We start from the raw sequence: 18,823 nt of genomic DNA on the forward strand, positions 1-18,823 counted from the left end.
ACAAAACAAAACAAAACAAAACAAAATCCACCCCCCCACACACACACACAGAGAAATGTTTCATATCTCAACACTGTTTTTTTACATGCCCAGCCAACTTTTTTATTCTTGATTAAAGATTAATGGCATTATTTTATAGAACTAGACATTCACACATAGAATACAAAAATACTTTTTCACTACCTAAGCTGAAGATAAAATAATCTTTTAATTACTCCATTTTCAAATTATTTGTTCTTTTCTAGAGAATTAAAAAATCATTATCACTAATAACTACATGTCAAAGTAAAGAATCTAGGCCAGGCATGGTGGCTAACACCTGTAATCCCAGCACTTTGGGAGGCTGAGGTATGAGGACTGCTTCGGTGTAGGAGGTCAGGGCTGCAGTGAGCTGTGATTGTGCCACTACACTCCAGCCTGGGTGACAGAGCAAGACCCTGTCTCAAAAGAAAGACAAAAAACAAAAAAGAAACTGAAAGTGAGCATATTATATTGCCTATCTGGGACTCAAAACTCTAATCCCAGTAAATAAAACCAACTGAAATACCATACTCCTATCAAGTAATGAGCCCTATAAAACATCATCATCATCCACCATTTATGCAGCAGGAAATTACCTAAATACTATATATTAAATAAAACAACATATACTATACAAAGTTTCTGTACAACAATGAAGAGCAAAGTTTCCTTATCAAGTACAATCAAGGATATGGATGGCTTTGGCAAAGAGACAAAGCTTTTCCAATTTTCAGTAACACTAAATTTCCCAAGTCTAAAAATGGAAAAACCTTGACCTTGTTTAGTAATGCTGTTCATCAACTTTTTCTGAAACCTCTTTCTCAGTCTCAATGGGAATAAATTGCAACAAATCAATCCAAAATACAAACTAGAGGTTTATAACTACTACCATGCGTGAATTAAAAACATCAACTAAAACATAAATATCATGGTTAGATGTAACACATTGCAGCACACTGATTTTTTTTTTTTCTTTTTTGAGACAGAATCTCGCCCTGTCACCCAGGCTGCAGTGCAATGGCACGATCTTGGCTCACTGCAACCTCCACCTCCCAGGTTCAAGCAATTCTCCTGCCTCAGCCTCCCTAGTAGCTGGGACTGCAGGTGCCCGCCACCATGCACAGCTAATTTTTTTTTTAATTGAGACTAAGTTTTGCTCTGTCTTGATCTCTTGACCTTGTGATCTGCCCACCTCGGCCTCCCAAAGTGCTGGGATTACAGACGTAAGAAACCGCACCAGACCCAGTTTTTTTGTATTTTTAGTAGAGACAGGGTTTCAGCATGTTGGCCAGGCTGGTTTTGAACTCCTGACCTCAAGTGATCCACCCACCTCGGCCTCCCAAAGTGCTAGGATTACAGACGTGAGCCATCATGCCCGGCCTGGTATTTTTTAAATATACTTAATATACTTAATTAGTCACATAATAATTTTATGAACAGACATATTTCAGTTAAATTAAATCTATATATGTCCCCAAATAAAATAAAAGTAAAAGATATTTTCTCAATATACTCCAAATAAAAAGTTTTCAACCAGACATGGTGGCTCACACCTGTAATCCCAGCACTTTCGGAGGCTGAGGCAGGCAGACAGCTTGAGCCCAGGAGTTCGAGACCAGCATGGGCAATGTGACAAAACCTCATCTCTAAAAAAAAATACAAAAAAATTAGTCAGGTATGGTGGTGCATGCCTGTAGTCTCAGCTACTCAGTAGGCTGAGGTGAAAGGATCACCTGAGCCCTGGAAGCAGAGGCTATAGTGAGCCATGATCGTGTGCCACTGGACTCTAGCATAGGGAAGAGGACTGAGACCGTCTTAAAAAATTAAATAAAAATAAAAAGTCTTCTTTTTTTTAAAATTCTGCAATTCATGAAAAACTGCACTCACACATAGGGTGTGACATTAGATATCTGATAACACATGTTCCTTAATACAAAAACCTCAGAAGTTACCATGATTACCCAAAACTACTGGTACCCTGCCCAGGATCTTTTAGGCAAAGTCCTTGCTATCTCCCAAGCTTTGAAATTTAGGAAAGGTAAATATACCCAATATGACGAATAAATAGACTATAGATGAATCAGTAGAGATTGAAGGACAGTTGTTGAAAGAAAAAGGAAAAAGCAAACTAAAGCAAGCATACTTCACAGACAGAAGATTAGAAGTAAAAGGGATGAGTTAAAAAAAGAAATTTTAGTCCAGGCACAGTGGCTCACACTTATAATTCTAGCACTTTGGGAGGCCAAGGTGGGCAGATCACCTGAGGCCAGGAGTCAAGACCAGCCTGGCCAACATGGCGAAACCCTGTCTCTAACAAAAAGTACAAAAATTAGCCAGGCGTGGTGGCACAGCTACTCAGGAGGCTGAGGTGGGAGGATTGCTTGAGCCCAAGAGGCAGAGGGTTCAGCAAGCCATGATCACCCCACTGCACTCCAGCCTCGCAACAGAGTAAAACCCTGTCTCAAAAAAAAAGAGAGAAGAAAAAGAAAGTGATATGGTTTGGCTCTGTGTCCCTACCCAAATCTCATGTTAAATTGTAATCTCCAAAGCTGGGGGAGGGACCTTGTGGAAGTGATTGGATCATTGGGGTGGATTTCCCCCTTGCTGTTCTACTTGATAGTGAGTTCTCAAGAGCTACTGTTGTTGGAAAGTGGGAAGTTTATAGCACTTCCCCCTTCACTCGCTTGCGTGTCCACACACCTGCACACTCTCCCTCTCTCTCTCCTGCCAACCATGGAAAAATATGCCCACTTCCACTTCTGCTACGACTGTAAGTTTTCTGAGGCCTCCCCAGATGCAGATGCCTGTATAGCCCACAGAACCGTGAGCACATTAAACCTATTTTCTTTATAAATTACCCAGTCTCAGGTATGTCTTTGTAACAGTGTAACTGGGTACCCAGAACATATAAAAATGTGGCAAACTGCTAAGCACAATAGCTTACACCTGTAATACCAGCACTTCGGGAGGCCAAGGCAAGAGGATCACTTAAGCTCAGGAATTTGAGACCATCCTGGGCAACATAGCGAGACCCTGTCTGTACAAAAAAATTTTTTCAAAAATTAGCCAGGTGTGGCGGTGCACACTGGTAGTCCCAGTTACTCAGGAGGCTGACATGGGAGGATTACTTGAGCCAGGAGGTGGAGGCCGCAGTGAGCTATGATCACACCACTGCATTCCAGCCTGGGCAACAGAGAAAGACCCTGGCATCAAAAAAAAAAAAAAAAAAGAGGCAAACAAAAGTTTCCCATAATAATGTTTACCCTTACTTTATGCACCACACTGACACTCCCCATTACTTTTTAAAATTGTTATTGTGACTCACTAAATTGAATTTACAAGCCATTAATGGATCACAAACTGAAGTTTGAAAGCACTGGCTTAGAGGAACTAAAAATCATACAAAAGTCCTTGCTTTCCTATGAATATCTAGCTTGAGAAAACTATTCAGAAGGTGGAATTCTCCCAGGGCTGAAATACTGTCTTATCTGGCACATAATAATCACTTAAAGTTTGTTGAATTAATACATTTTGGAACGTAAGGCACTTTTAAGGTAAGGACATACCTACAAAACATACCTAAATAAAAACGCTTAGAAGAGCATGGGTACTCTGAATCCCTTCAAAGACAGGGACTCTAAAAAGAGCTCCAGGAGGTAGAAGAGGGATACCAAATTTTTCTTAAATAAACAAAGTAAGTACTGGAAAAGAAATGTCATTTCTTTTTTGCTTTTTTTTTTTTTTTGAGACGGAGTTTTGCTCGTCTCCCGGGCTGGAGCGCAATGGCGCGATCTCGGCTCACTGCAACCTCTACCTGATTCAAGTGATTCTCCTGCCTCAGCCTGCCGAGTAGCTGAGATTACAGGTGCCTGCTACCACACCCAGCTAATTTTTGTGTTTTTAGTAGAGACGGGGGTTTCACCACATTGGCCAGGATGGTCTCGAACTCCTGACCTCAAGCAATCCACCCGCCTCGGCCTCCCAAAGTGCTGAGATTACAGGCCTGAGCCACCACGCCCGGCCTGAAATGTCATTTCTTAAGACAGGCTTTATATCCAGCAAAGGAAAAAGAAAACCTGTGATGAATTAAAAACTCCCATCAGAGGCGGGCACAGTGGCTTCTGTCTATAATCTCACCACTTTGGGAGAACAAGGCAGAAGGATCACTTAAACTCAGAAGATCAAGACCAACCTGGGCAACATAGTGAGACCTCATCTGTACTAAAAATAAAAAAAAATTAGCCAGGTGTGGTGGTGCACGCCTGTAGTCCTAGCTGCTGTGGTGGCTGAGGGGAGAGGATCACCAAGTCCAGAAGATTGAGGCTGTAGTGAACTTTGATCTCACCACTGCACTCCAACCTGAGTGACAGAGCGAGAATCTATCCCAAAGAAAGAAAAAAACTCCCATTAAGTACTACATAGTAGTCCATTATAGGTGCAAAAAGTTACTAAGCTACCTTGATATTCTAACTATTTCTTTCAAAAATATACATCAGATTCCAGATATATAAAACCAATATCGCCGGGTACAGTGGCTCACGCCTGTAATCCCAGCACTTTGGGAGGCCAAGGTGGGCAGATCACGAGGTCAGGAGATCGAGACCATCCTGGCTAACACGGTGAAACCCCATCTCTACTAAAAATACAAACATTTAGCCGGGCATAGTGGCGGGCGCCTGTAGTCCCAGCTACTTGGGAGGCTGAGGCAGGAGAATGGCACGAACCGGGGAGGCAGAGGTTGCAGTGAGCCAAGATCGTGCCACTGCACTCCATCCTGGGTGACAGAGTGAGACTCTGTCTCAAAATAAATGAATAAATAAATAAAAACAAATCCAGTATCAAATCAAAATTATATAATGCAACTCATCCTTAAATATTAGACTCTCCCCAGCACTTTGGGAGGCTGAGGCACGTGGAACCACTTGAGCTCAGGAGTTCGATACCAGGCCAGGCAACATGGCAAAACCCCATCTCTACAAAAACTACAAAAATTAGCCAGGTGGTGGCATTTGCCTGTAGTCCTAACTACTTGGAGGGCAAAGGTGGGTGGATCACTTGAGCCCGGGAGGTCAAGGCTGCAGTCAGCCGAGATTGTGCCACTGCACTCCAGTTTGGGTGACAGGAGTGAGATCCTGTCTCAAAAAAAAAAAAGTATCTCTATGTACTCATAAACATTTATATTAGGCAGCTAGTGTGTGATAGCCAACAATTTATTGAGCGTTAGCATGTATCAGGCAGTAAGTTAAGTACTTAGCAAGCATTATCCTATTTAAACAACCTAGTATATACTACCTTCACATTAAAGGGTGTGGTGGCTCACACCCGCCTGTAATCCCAGCACATTGAGAGGCCGAGGTGGGTGGATCACCTGAGGTCAGGAGTTCAAGACCAGGCTGGCCAACATGGCGAAACCCTGTCTCTACTAAAAAAAACAAAAACATTAGCCAGGCGTGGTGGCACATGCCTGTAATCCCAGCTACTGGGGAGGCTGAGGCAGGAAAATCACTTGAACGCAGGAGGCCGAGGTTGCAGTGAGCCGAGATCACACCATTGCACTCCAGCCTGGGCAACAAGAGCAAAACTCCGTCTCAAAAAAAGAAAAGAGAAAAGAAAAGAAGCCGGGCGCAGTGGCTCACATCTGTAATCCCAATACTTCGGGAGGCCAAGGCAGGCGATCATCTGAGGTCACGAGTTCATGACCAGCCTGACCAACATGGAGAAACCCCGTCTCTACTAAAAATACAAAAAATTAGCTGGGCATGGTGGCGCATACCTGTAATCCCAGCTCTTGGGAGGCTGAGGCAGGAGAATCGCTTGAACCTGGGAGGTGGGGGTTGCAGTGAGCAAGATCATGCCATTGCACTCCAGCCTGGGCAACAAGAGCAAAACCCCGTCTCAAAAAAAAAGAAAAGAAAAGGTGAGGCATAAACAGTTAAATAAAGAAGTTACCACAGGCCTGGTACTGTGGCTCATGCCTGTAATCCCAGCTCTTTGGGAGGCTGAGGAGGGAGGACTGCCTGAGCCCCCATGAGTCTGAGACCAGGTTGGGCAACATAGAGACCCCGTTTCTAGAAAAACACTTTAAAATAAGCCAGGCATGGTGGCACAGGCCTGCAATCTCAGCTACTCACAGCTTGAGCACTGGAGGTAGAGGCTGCTGTGGGCCATGACTGTGCCACTACACTCACACCTGGATGACACAGCAAGACCCCGTCTCAAAAAAACAAAAAAACAAAAACTGAAAAAGTTACACATTTACACTAGTAAACGGTGACATACATACATATATATATATATATATTTTTGGGGGGCATGGAATCTCACTCTGTTGCCCAGGCTGGAGTGCAATGGCGAGATCTCAGCTCACTGCAACCTCTGCCTGCTGAGTTCAAGCAATTCTCCTGCCTCAACCTCCTGGGTAGCTAAGACTACAGGTGCGCGCCACCATGCCTGGCTAATTTTTTGTATTTTTAGTAGAGACGGGGTTTCACCATGCTGGCCAGGCTGGTCTCGAACTCCTGACCTCATGATCTGCCCACCTTGGCCTCCCAAAGTGCTGGGATTACAGGTGCGAGCCACGGCACCCAGCCATTTTTTTACTTTTTTATTATTTTCTTGGGACGGAGTCTCGCTCTGTCACCCAAGCTGGAATGCAGTGGTGCGATCTTGGCTCACTGGAACCACTGCCTCCGAGGTTCAAACGATTCTCCTGCCTCAGCCTCCCGAGTAGCTGGGACTACAGACACATGCCACCACGCCCGGCTAATTTTTGTATTTTTAGTGGAGACGAGGTTTCGCCACATTGGCCAGGCTCGTCTGGAACTCCTGACCTCAGGTGATCCACCCGCCTCAGCCTCCCAAAGTGCTGAGATTACAGGCATGAGCCACCACGCCCAGCCTTTTTTTTTTTTTTTTTTTTTTTTTTTTTGAGACAGAGTTGTACTCTGTTGCCCAGCTAGAGTGCAGTGGTGCAATCTCAGCTCACTGCAACCACTACCTTCCAGGTTCCAGCGATTCTCCTGCCTCAGCCTCCCAAGTAGCTGGGATTACAGGCACACGCCACCATGCCCAGCTAATTTTTTGTAATTTTGGTAGAGACAGGGTTCCTCCACATTGGCCAGGCTGGTCTCAAATTCCTGATCTAAAGTGATCTACCCACCTCGGACTCCCAAAGTGCTAGGATTACAGGCGTGAGCCACCACACCCAGTCAACATTAATATATAGTAAGTGCCAATTTTATTATTGGTAGCTGCAAACCAGAAAATTTTTTCCATCCTATTATTTGATAATATTTCTCAGAAACTAAACTTTGAATGTCTTTCTAAATGTTACAGTAATTCATCTACTTCTAAACCTGCATAAAACTATTTGATCAAATAATTTTATCAAATGGAAAAATTAGCCCCTTCTCAGCTTTAAAGATAAATTAGACGGTAATTAAGTGCGTTATATTTAAATAACAACCTACAGCATAAAGGTCACTGGCATTTTTAGGAGGCTGCAGTATATCTACTATGCAAGGCACTTAATAATTTATACTTTTACTTACTTTATTTACATGCCAGGTACTTAACATTTTAAAAACTCTTCCAACTTTTATAGGATACTTAATTTTGTCATCAAAAAGGTATAGCCTTAGACTGTATTTTAGAACAAAAAGTCTGCTTCTGGCACAAATAGACTGATATAGAAATAACTGTTACCAAATGATGACAGAAACGTCTCAACTGAAAATAATTGTTGTTAGTCCCCCCACACAACTTTTTAATTCATGTAGATTTTTAGAAGGTATGAGACATCTTTAATGAAATTAAACATCAATTTTTATTACTAAAAACTAAAATACTTTAAGAATGGAATATAATGGAATGAACTAATACAAGTTGTATCCTCTCATATTTTATAATAGGAAAACCTGAAGAATAATTTTTAAAATCCAGCCATTAATAATAAGTACAGAAATCGGGCTGGGTGCAGTGGCTCATGTCTGTAATCGCAGCACTTTGGGAGGCCAAGGCAGGGAGATAGCTGGAGCTGAGGAGTTCAAGACCAGCCTGGGCAACATGGCGAAACCCCATCTCTACCCAAAAGAAAAAAAAATCAGCCAAACGTGATGGCATGTACCTGTAGTGCCAGCTACTTAGGAGGGTGATGTGGGAGGAGCACTTGAACCCGGGAGGCTGAGGCTCCAATAAGCTGTGATTGTGCTATTGCACTCCAACCTGGGCGACACAGCAAAAACCCTGTCTCAAATTAAAAAAACAAAAAAAAAGTACACATACCTAAAGGCAGGTGAGCATATGTTGGTACTCTGCTTAATGAACATCTCAATTTTATGCGAAACTTTACTAGAGAAATAACACTTTTTTATTTGCTTCGTTTTGTTTTGAGATGGAGTCTTGTTCTGCCACCCAGGCTGTCAGGCAGTGGCGCGATCTCAACTCACTGTAACCTCCACCTCCTGGGTTCAAGTGATTCTCCTGCCTCAGCCTCCCCAGTAGCTGGGGTTACAGGCACCCACCACCACGCCTAGCTAATTTGTTTTATTTTTCTAGAGACAGGGTTTCACTATGTTGGCCAGGCTGATTTCGAACTCTTGACCTCAGGTGATCCGCCCACCTTGGCCTCCCAAAGTGCTGGAATTACAGGCTTGAGCCACCACGCCGGCTTTTGTTTTGTTTTTAGACAGTCTCACTCTGTCACCCAGGCTAGACTGCAGTGGCATGATCACAACTCACTGCAGCCTCCATCTTCTGGGCTCAAGCAATCCTCCCACCTCAGCCTGCCAGGTAGTTAGAACAAGCATGCACCATCACGCCCCACTGATATTTTCATTTTTTATTTTTTGGAGACAGGGTCTCACTATGCTGCCCAGGCTGGCCTCAAACTCCTAGGCTCAAGTGATCCTCCAGCCTCAGCCCCCAGCATGCTGGGATTATAGGCATAAACCACCACGCCTATCCCCTGCTAATTAAAAAAAATCGTTTTTGTAGAGACAGGGTCATGCTATGTTGCCCAGGCTGCTCTTGAACTCCTGGCCTCAAGCAATCCTCCCACCTCAGCCTCCCAAAGTGCTGGGATTACAGGCCTGAGCCACTTCGCCCAGCCCAGAAATAACACTTTTTTGAAGGGATTCGTTCACATATGATCCTCATCCGAACAGCAACCCTCAACTAATATGTACCAAAAATGCTCCTCATCTCTAAAAGATTAAATTAGTATGAGTGCAATTAATTGTTATAAGAGACTAGTGAAAACAAAACAGAGATACAAATGAAAAATTAAGTGATTTTAATATACAAATAAGCCAAATGCAAAACAGAATTTATTTCCAGGTGAAAGACATGAAAGACAGATTAATCTCAACTCTAATTTCAATGCCAACAACTGACCCCTAGATAACTTCTGGATTTACTAAATATTCATGTCTATTAAGAACCGGCAAATTGGCCAGGCGCAGTGGCTCAAGCCTGTAATCCCAGCACTTTGGGAGGCCGAGGCGGGCGGACCACAAGGTCAGATTGAGACCATCCCGGCTAACACGGTGAAACCCCGTCACTACTAAAAATACAAAAAATTAGCCAGGCATGGTGATGGGCGCCTGTAGTCCCAGCTATTCAGGAGGCCGAGGCAGGAGAATGGCGTGAACCCGGGAGGCGGAGCTTGCAGTGAGCCGAGATCGTGCCACTGCACTCTAGCCTGGGCGACAGAGCAAGACTCCATCTCAAAAACAACAACAACAACAACAAAAACTGGCAAATTATTAAAATAAATCATACTCATGGTGAGTTATGAGCATCCTGTCTTTCTAGTATCCTGTAACTAATGAGTTGCTTTCTTACTGTTAAAATGTTATCGTAACATGGCCCCAAATATCATGTATATACCTTGTTATACAGAAAGTTTATTTTATATCAACACCCATTCAATTACTTGCCATATCCTCACTTCTCCCAAAATTGACATTATAAAAAATACGATAATTATTTTCTATTCAGTGCACTCATACGTTTGATTCTGTACATTGCTGTACTTCTTTAACATCTCTCAGAGTTTAAATTTGTTTGCAATACTATCCTTTAGTTTGGAAGCAATGTTTTGTTACTGTCAAGAGAATCTTAAACTATTAAAAGTCTTTAAATCCAGCTGATTCTCAGAAAGTCTTCCACCTATAAAACATGAGAATTATAACCAAATTAACAAATCAGATATCAGAATGCCAAAAATTAAGTCATTAAAAGAGAATCCAGTGAAAGAGCCAGTTGTGAAAGAACAGGAAGTGATGTACACTGCCATTTTGTAGATGAACTATTTAGAAACATAAGAAGTGCCATACTAATCTGGAATCAACTCAGACTAACAGCTCTCAGCATTTTCTTTCTGACAGTGGCATCAGAGGGCATCTGAAATAACCCTCAGGCAATTTTTCCTTAATAATGTATTTATATAATTGATCATGAACATACTTTTCCACTTTTAGGCAACAGTCCTACCAGCTATGAAAAAGAGGGTTTTTTTTTTTCGGTTGTCCTAAAGAACACTCCTTAGTTATAGCATGCTGAAATACAGCAAGTAAATAGTTAACCTACACCCTATGTAAATCCTTTAAGTTTTGTAGCCTCTATTGATAAATCCTCTCTGCCTACAACTTTTCAAGGTAAAAGCAATCACTCTTTACTGAGCAGTATGCTTCGATCAACACATGCTAGTATATATGAAATAATTATCAACAACAAGCCATAATACGGAGAATTAGACTTCCCGGCATAATTTGCCATTAATGGAGAAAACTCTACATATCAACAACATGCAGCTTTGTCCCATGAAATAAATACTCAAATGAATAGTGTTATTTCAATGAATTGAGATGACCATTAAAAGGGAATAAAGAAAGCAAAGAGAATTCATCTTCTGAGAAAAAAATAATAAAACTTATTTAACATACCATGTCTCCTACATCAAAATCATGATATAAAATGACAGAAACTAAGTTAGTGCCTAGCGCTACTACTAACATCTTTAAAGCCCTATCTTAAAACAGGTTTCAAAATGCAACAAACACACCAAAAAAGCTCTATTGGACAACATTTAATGACAACATAAAATGTAGATGGCATTAGAAGTATTTAAAAATAAGACACTAAGTAGAGCTGAAAACACTAAATACACCATTATCTGTACACATTTTAGTCTTCTTCACTTTGGGAAAAAATTATTTAATTCTATTAATAGTCATACGTGGAATATTTTGAAATCACATCACCAGTATTTACTGAACACTTGAAAAAAATGTATCATGAGTACATGGAGACTTGAAAACTACTCTTTGGTCACAAAAAGCACTTGGCAGCACATTCAGAATGTTTAAATTTTTATTTATTTCTACTCAACTAAGAACAAAACCAACAACTACTACTGTTAACCAGATAAGATGATCTGCTTCCAGACAAATATGATAGGTAGCAAAAGAAGTGAAAAATGACTGACTACAGAAAATAGATCATAGAATAATTAGGCAGATTAATAAGAACAAAGAAACAGCTGCAGAAAGGTTTGTAACCTAACCATTTTCAAAAAATTCCAATTTCAATATTATGCGAAACAGTATTAACCGTGAAAATTCACAGCTTAGGGAGAAATGCCCATCAGACAGGCTGTCTGTATGTAATAATTGTTAATAATTTTTTTTTTTGAGACGGAGTCTCGCTCTGTGGCCCAGGCAGGAGTGCAGTGGCACCATCTCGCCTCACTGCAACCTCCGCCTCCCGGGTTCAAGCGATTCTCCTGCCTCAGCCTCCTGAGTAGCTGGGACTACAGGCGCGTGCCACCACGCCCGGCTAATTTTTTGTATTTTTAGTAGAGACGGGCTTTCACCGTGTTAGCCAGGATGGTCTCGATCTCCTGACCTCGTGATCCGCCCGCTTCGGCCTCCCAAAGTGCTGGGATTACAGGCGTGAGCCACCGCGCCCGGCCAATAATTCCTCATGAACTACAAAAGTCATAGAAAAAAAAAAGGGAAACGAGGATGAGGAGGTACAAAACTATTTTATTTGAATTCTAACTAAAATCCAACCTGCTCACAAAAAAATGTCAATCCAGACATCTCTCAAAAAGAGAGACATCAAAACTGTTCTAACAGGAGAGGGGTCCCTCTCGAGAGGCCATATGCCCCAACAATAACACCAGAACAGATACACTTCCCATGGCCAGATCTCAGGGGAAGAGTATTAAAACGGTACTGTCATCGATTTAAAGCCAAAGGAAAAAGAGTAACCTTTTCAAGGGAAGCGCCATTACTTCCCTCTCCTGCTCCCCCTCCCTTCTGTGTATACATGGGTCTGTGTATGAAGAAACTGCTTTGGACTTCTGCAGCATTGCAGCAGACTAGAGGATGGGGAAGGGGGAAGGGTACGGGGAGAGAAACGCTTCCATCACCCCTACAGAAGAGGGGTATAGATTTCCTGTGCTAGGGGGTGGAATCCACCCAGCAAGCCACCCAGAGCAGTCTCCCTTCCCAAGAATACACAGACACTACAAAGGAGAAGGAGCGGGAGGAGCAAAGGCACCAGAGGGGAAAGGGACCTCGCGCCTTTAAACCGGGGTGCACATCAACCCAGTCTCCCTGTGAGGGCCACACCTTCCTCCAAACATCCCCCTTCCACCACCCCTTCCGGTGACCCTCAGGAAAAAGGAATGGAATTGCTCTCGCCCCTTAAAACCGGAGGGCGCCCAGCTCACCAGCTTCTTCACCCCACCCACAGAATCACAGACCCTCCTTGTCTCCCTCCCCCACCCCACTCCCACATCCCTTCTTCCACACACAGGCCCGAGTGGGCCGAATTTCCCCGTCCCCCTCCATATCCCCCTTTCCCAAAGCAGAGGTGCCCTTACCCTTTCGCCGACAGGTCTGGGGCGGAGCAGGCAGGCGCAGCCCCCTGCAGCGCTCCGGTAGCCGCTACCCTGGAGGGTGAGGAGTGAGGAGGAGGAGGGGGCCCGGCGACAGATCGCCGCCCCCCCCCGCGAGCCCCAGCAAGCCGCCCAGCCCAAGCTCTGCAACAAGGGGCGGCGGCGGCGGCGGCGGGGGGGGCGAGGGGACGACCGGGGTCGAGGAGGCGCCCTCAGCGCTTGGGCTCAGTTAAGATGGCGCGGGGAAGTGCCAGGAGCCGTCGCCGTCGCCGCCTCGGGGGAACCGGCCCGGGCCTCGGCCGCTTCTAGTCCTCACACAGCCGAGGCCCTCTCGGTCCCCCGCCGCGGCCCCTCGGCGGGCGGGCCCACGCGCAGCCCTCCGCCACCAACACCACCCCTGGTAAGGGGGCGCTCACAAAGGGAAGAGAGGCCGCGGGCCGGCCGGCGGACGGCGGGGCGGGGTCCCCCGGGGCCGGGAGGCCTCAGATGTTCGCGAGTGCCTAGTGCTTTCGGCCTGCGAAGGGCGCAGGGCGAGCGGGACCCCTCCTCTCTCCTCAGGCAGGCGGCGGCACCGACTCACTCTCTTTGCCACCCTCCCTCTCTCTCCCTGAGCCCTGAAGCCACAGAGCCCGGCCGCTGCCCAGGTTCCCCCCCTTTCCCCGACACCACTCCCCTCCTCCCGACCGTCATCCCCCGCCGCCGATCTCGCGAGATTTCCCGCCTGACAGGCCGGGATCCTGCGCGAGACACGACTACATGCGCGCGCGCGCGCGCCCTCACAGGAGCGCGCAAGGCTTGCTACGGACGGAGTTGTCCCGGTGGCCCGGAGTCCCAGCCTCTGTCCAGCATGGCCTCACTGAGTTCGCGGAGCTTCTAATGCCACGCGGGCGTCAGGTGCATTCATTTCACCCCGGAGATCTGAAGAAGAGTTTATCTGCACTCCCCTTCCTTCCCGCTTCCCACCTCCAAAGCCCGCCACTGATCCTGCGAATAAGTTTGCCCTGGAGTGTGGAATATCCCATTCCTGCACAACTTGGTTCGACACCCCCTCTCCCGTGGGATTCAGAGGTACACTGGGCAGCGCAGTCAGTATGCAGTTGAGTTTTTGAGATTCTAATAGTTGATAGTAATTCTTGGAACGACAGTAAGACTTGGAAATACAGATCTAAGCCACCCTATATATTGGTGATGTAGAAAAGAGATAACTTCTTGAAAAGTGTCTGTGGGTTTAGTAGGTTGAGTAATGAGAAGTTTTGGAACGAGAGCAGCAAACAAACTAAAGACTCCTATGCAGAGAAGAAGTAGAGTTTATATTCTTTTATCTCAAAACTTTTTTTTTGTTTTTTTGTTTTTTTTTAGGGAAAACTCCTTCAGTAATTATTCACGAACCTGAAAGTGTAAGGCCGGGCGCGGAGGCTCACGCCTGTAATCCCAGCACTTTGGGAGGCCGAGGCGGGCGGATCACGAGGTCAGGAGATCGAGAGCATCCTGGCTAACACGGTGAAACCCCGTCTCTATTAAAAAATAGAAAAAAATTAGCCGGGCGTGGTGGTGGGCGCCTGTAGTCCCAGCTAGCTACTCGGGAGGCTGAGGCAGGAGAATGGCGTGAACCCGGGATGTGGAGCCTGCAGTGAGCCGAGATTGCGCCACTGCACTCCAGCCTGGGCGACAGAGCGAGATTCGTTTCAAAAAAAAAAAAGAACCTAAAAGTGTACACAAAGTACAGTCATAAAAAATCTTGGTTCTTTAACCAACAAAACGACTCAAATAAATAAACCTGTTATATGAGTTTCATGAATAAAAATTAACTCTGGGCCAGGCGCAGTGGCTCACGCCTGTAATTATAGCACTTTGTGAGGCTGAGGTGGGCGGATCACCTGAGGTCGGGAGTTCAAGACCAGGCTGGCCATAGTAGATCTGTGCTCCAGGGAAGAAGCATGTTGATCAAGCTTAAGCAATCCGTGTATACAGTGTATGTATGACCTTCCTCCAGTCTGGCTCAGGGATGGGCACATGATCCAATTAGAGCCAATGGGTGCAATAAGATTTTCTCTGGCTTTTTGGGAAAGAAACTTTCTTATTTTCTCCCAAAAATGTAATATATACATTGAACTCCCAAAATGGAGTCCAGTGGTGTGATCCTGGCTCACTGCAACCTCTGCCTCCCAGGCTCAAACGATTCTCCTACCTCAGTCTCCCAAGTAACCGGGACTACAGGCATATGCCACCATGCTGGCTAAGTTTTGTATTTTTTGTAGAGATGGGTTTCGCCATGTTGCCCAGGCTGGTCTTGAACTCCTGGCCTCAAAGGATCTGCCTGCTTCAGCCTGCCAAAGTACTAAGATTACAAGTGTAAGCTACTGTGCCCAGCCTATGATTTTTCAATGAGCAATAGTCACACCTCGGATAAATCTCATTGGTTACAATACTGCCACTGTGCAGTTTCTGAAATTTGATGATGATGATAATAACAAAAATAGTGAAATAGTTAATACTTATTGAGTGCCGATTATATGCCAGACAGAGTTCTAAACAATCTACTTATTTACTCCTCACAATAACCATACTGGGTAGGTACAATTATTACTCCCTTTTAGAAATGGTGGAACTGGGCCTGGCGCGGTGGCTCATGCCTGTAATCCCAGCACTTTGGGAGGCTGAGGTGGGCGGATTACCTGAGGTCAGGAGTTAGAGACCAGCCTGGCCAACATGATGAAAAAAATTAGCTGGGCATGGTGGTACATGCCTGTAATCCCAGCTACTCAGGAGGCTGAGGCAGGAGAATTGCTTGAGCCCAGGAGACGGAGGTTGCAGTGAGAGGAGATCGTGCCACTGCACTCCAGCATGGCCAACAGAACGAGACTCTGTCAAAAAGAAAGAGAGAGAGAGAGAGAATGAAAGAAAGAAAGAGTGGCACTGAGGCACAGAGAAGAATTTTGATTAACTTGTCAGAGTTCTTATAGCCAGTTTGTGGTGAAGCCAGTTGTCAAATTCAGCTTTCACCCCGAGCCACTGTGTTCTTTTTTTTCTTTTTTTCTTTGTTTTGAGACAGAATCTCGCTCTGTCGCCCAGGCTGGAGTGCAGCGGCGCGATCTCAGCTCACTGCAATCTCTGCCTCCTGGGTTCAAGCAATTCTTCTACCTCATCCTCCCGAGTAGCTGGGACTACAGGCGCGTGTCACTGCGCCCGGCTAATTTTTGTATTTTTAGTAGAGACGGGGGGTTTCACCGTATTGGCCAGGCTGGTCTCGAACCCCTGATCTTGTGATTCACCCACCTTGGCCTCCCAAAGTGATGGGATTACAGGCATGAGCCACCGTGCTCGGTCTATATTCTTTTTTTTTTTTGGGGGGGGGATGGAGTCTCACTCTGTCGCCCAGGCTGGAGTGCAGTGTCACGATCTCGGCTCACTGCAACCTCCACCTCCCGGGTTCAAGCAATTCTCAGAGCCACTACATTCTATTTACTTGAGAGAATGTAAGGACTGGAATTGCTATTGCCTTTTGCTGTGAAGCCCCAGAACAAAGGCAACTCAGTGGGAAACACATTCTGGAGATAAAACCAGATCACTGAAGCCCTGGAACTAACTCTGTCTGAAGTCAGTCCTGACCCTGGAGTTTTTAGCATTTGTGTGCTAAAACATTCCCATTTTTCTTAAGCTACGTTGGGTCTGGTTCCCTTTTGTTTGCAACCAAATAGTCCTCACACAGAACTGTTTTTTTAGCCTTTCCCACCAGGCTGTGATCTTCACAAGCATATGAATGTTTGTCCTATTTATATCTATGTCCACAAACTTAGCATAATGTACATAATGACATTCAACAAATGTTTGCTATCAGTTCAATAATTCTGCAGACATTTTCTTCTATGTGTCAGAAATTGGGTTAGTTGTGGGAGATGTCAAGAAGAGTGAGTGAATGAAAGCTGTTTGCCTGGAGTGTATGGAAGAATAGCTGCTGCAAAGGTTAGTGTGACAGAGAACTCTAGGAAAAGATGTACACACATGCTAGAGTTCTCTGGAGGTTACTGTCACTTTGGCGCTATGTACCTGGCCGATGGGTATTTCTGAAGTCTTACACATGTCAGATGTTTTCAGGATTGTCTAATGTTCTAAGAATGTCTGGAAGTCACCTGCTTCCCAAACTGATGTACATATCAGAGTTATAGCCGGTCCTGTCATGTAAATGATGTGTTTTCTGCTATGCTTCTCTGTGTCTCTTGACTCCCAAAAGTATATACTGTAAAATGAATGTGCCCTACCCATGTCTCAGTCTTATGGTGAAGATCCTGTCTGGATATGAAAGTTCTGTTGTATCCAGGTGATAGCTGCTTTATTTCACCTGACCACAAGTGCTAATATATTCTACTCTAGCTAGCATCCCCACAAAAAACATATCAGTTAGCCTCACTAGCAGTTCTATTCCACTTGTAGTGAACATCTGTTGTTCTTGTCTGTCCCAAATTTCTCCCTCTTCTTCTGGCAAAAAGTACCCTATGGCCGGGTGTGTTGGTTCACACTTGCAATCCCAGCACTTTCGGAGGCTGAGGTAGGTAGATCACTTGAGCTCAGGAGTTTGAGACCAGCATGGTCAACATGGGGAAACCCCGTTTCTACAAAAATTAGCTGGATGTGCTGGTGTGCACCTATAGTCCCAGCTACTAGGGAGGCTGAGGTGGGAGGATCACTTGAGTCTGGGAAGTTGAGGCTGCAGTGAGCCCTGTTTACACCACTGCACTCAAGCTGGGTGACAAAGTGAGACCCTGTCTCAAAAAAAAATTTTTTTTTAAGTACTCTACAGTTCTTAGAGAAGTTTCCTGTCTGTTGTTCTGTGGAGTTCTTGTGGGGTTGTTACTCTGGGCCTCTTGCTACAGATGGGCACACCGTCACAGCGTGGGCAACCAAAATAGCTCACCCCTTGGTGAAGCGATTGGACCAGGGAAGGGTACATGACCCAGAGCCCAAGCTGGACCATTCAGAGATGTTCATTTGGATTTTATGTACTGCTTTGTGAGAGTGAGAAGTTTTGCTTTGCCTTTGGGCTCATAAACTGGGATGATGTAAATCTAGACTTTCTATGGAGTTCCTCCCACACAGACCCCATCTCCCTCATCCAGCATCCCTCTGTTGCATAAAATAAACTACCAAGATGCAAGCTTTCCTCCGTATGATTTATGTGAAGCCTGCTTAAATTGCTTATAGAAGCATGTCTATGGTTCATAAGCTCCAAGTTCTGATCTCATCCTCACAAAGTCTCAAATGCCTTCAAATTCTACATTTACAATATTCTAACATTTCTGTGTTGAGTAAATTTATGAAGAGGAGAAATAAAGGGCAAGTTTCATGATAACCATTTACATGGTGCCATTTTATAACCGAGCCAGACCTCTGTCCCTTCTTCACGGGTTTCTGGGCAGTGAGTAAGAGAGAGCAGTTTATGTAGGAGAGGTCACCACAGTGAGTAGGAGAGAGCAGGTTATGTAGGAGAGGTTGTTTAAAACCTGAACTTTGAGACACTCACTGTCTCTAGTGGGTATAATACAACATATCAGTAAAGGAAGCATTTGATTTTTTTTTTTTTGTATATATACAGAGTCTCACTCTATTGACCAAGCTGGAGTGCAGTGGCACAATCTCGGCTCACCACAACCTTTGCCTCCCGGGTTCAAGCAATTCTCGTGCCTCAGCCTCCTGAGTAGCTGGGATTACAGGCATGCACCACCACGCTGGGCTAATTTTTCTATTTTTAGTAGAGAAGGGGTTTTGGGCCGGGCGCGGTGGCTCACGCTTGTAATCCCAGCACTTTGGGAGGCCGAGGCGGGCGGATCACGAGGTCAGGAGATCGAGACCACAGTGAAACCCTCTCTCTACCAAAAATACAAAAAATTAGCTGAGCAT

At 44.9% G+C, this 18,823-nt stretch overlaps 1 protein-coding gene across 1 annotated transcript in view; it reads right to left on the reverse strand.

Annotated features, from left to right (window-relative positions):
- Positions 1 to 13,594, reverse strand: part of TAOK1 (TAO kinase 1) — a 171,301-nt gene extending 157,707 nt beyond the window's left edge. Inside the window, exon 1 of the mRNA XM_030800351.1 lies at positions 12,914 to 13,594. The gene's annotated coding sequence lies outside the window, so the exon portion shown is untranslated. The remainder of the gene's footprint in view (positions 1 to 12,913) is intronic.
- Positions 13,595 to 18,823: the final 5,229 nt, after the last annotated feature.

Source organism: Nomascus leucogenys, chromosome 19 (assembly GCF_006542625.1).
Source record: "Nomascus leucogenys isolate Asia chromosome 19, Asia_NLE_v1, whole genome shotgun sequence".
In the NCBI taxonomy this organism is placed as follows: domain Eukaryota; kingdom Metazoa; phylum Chordata; class Mammalia; order Primates; family Hylobatidae; genus Nomascus; species Nomascus leucogenys.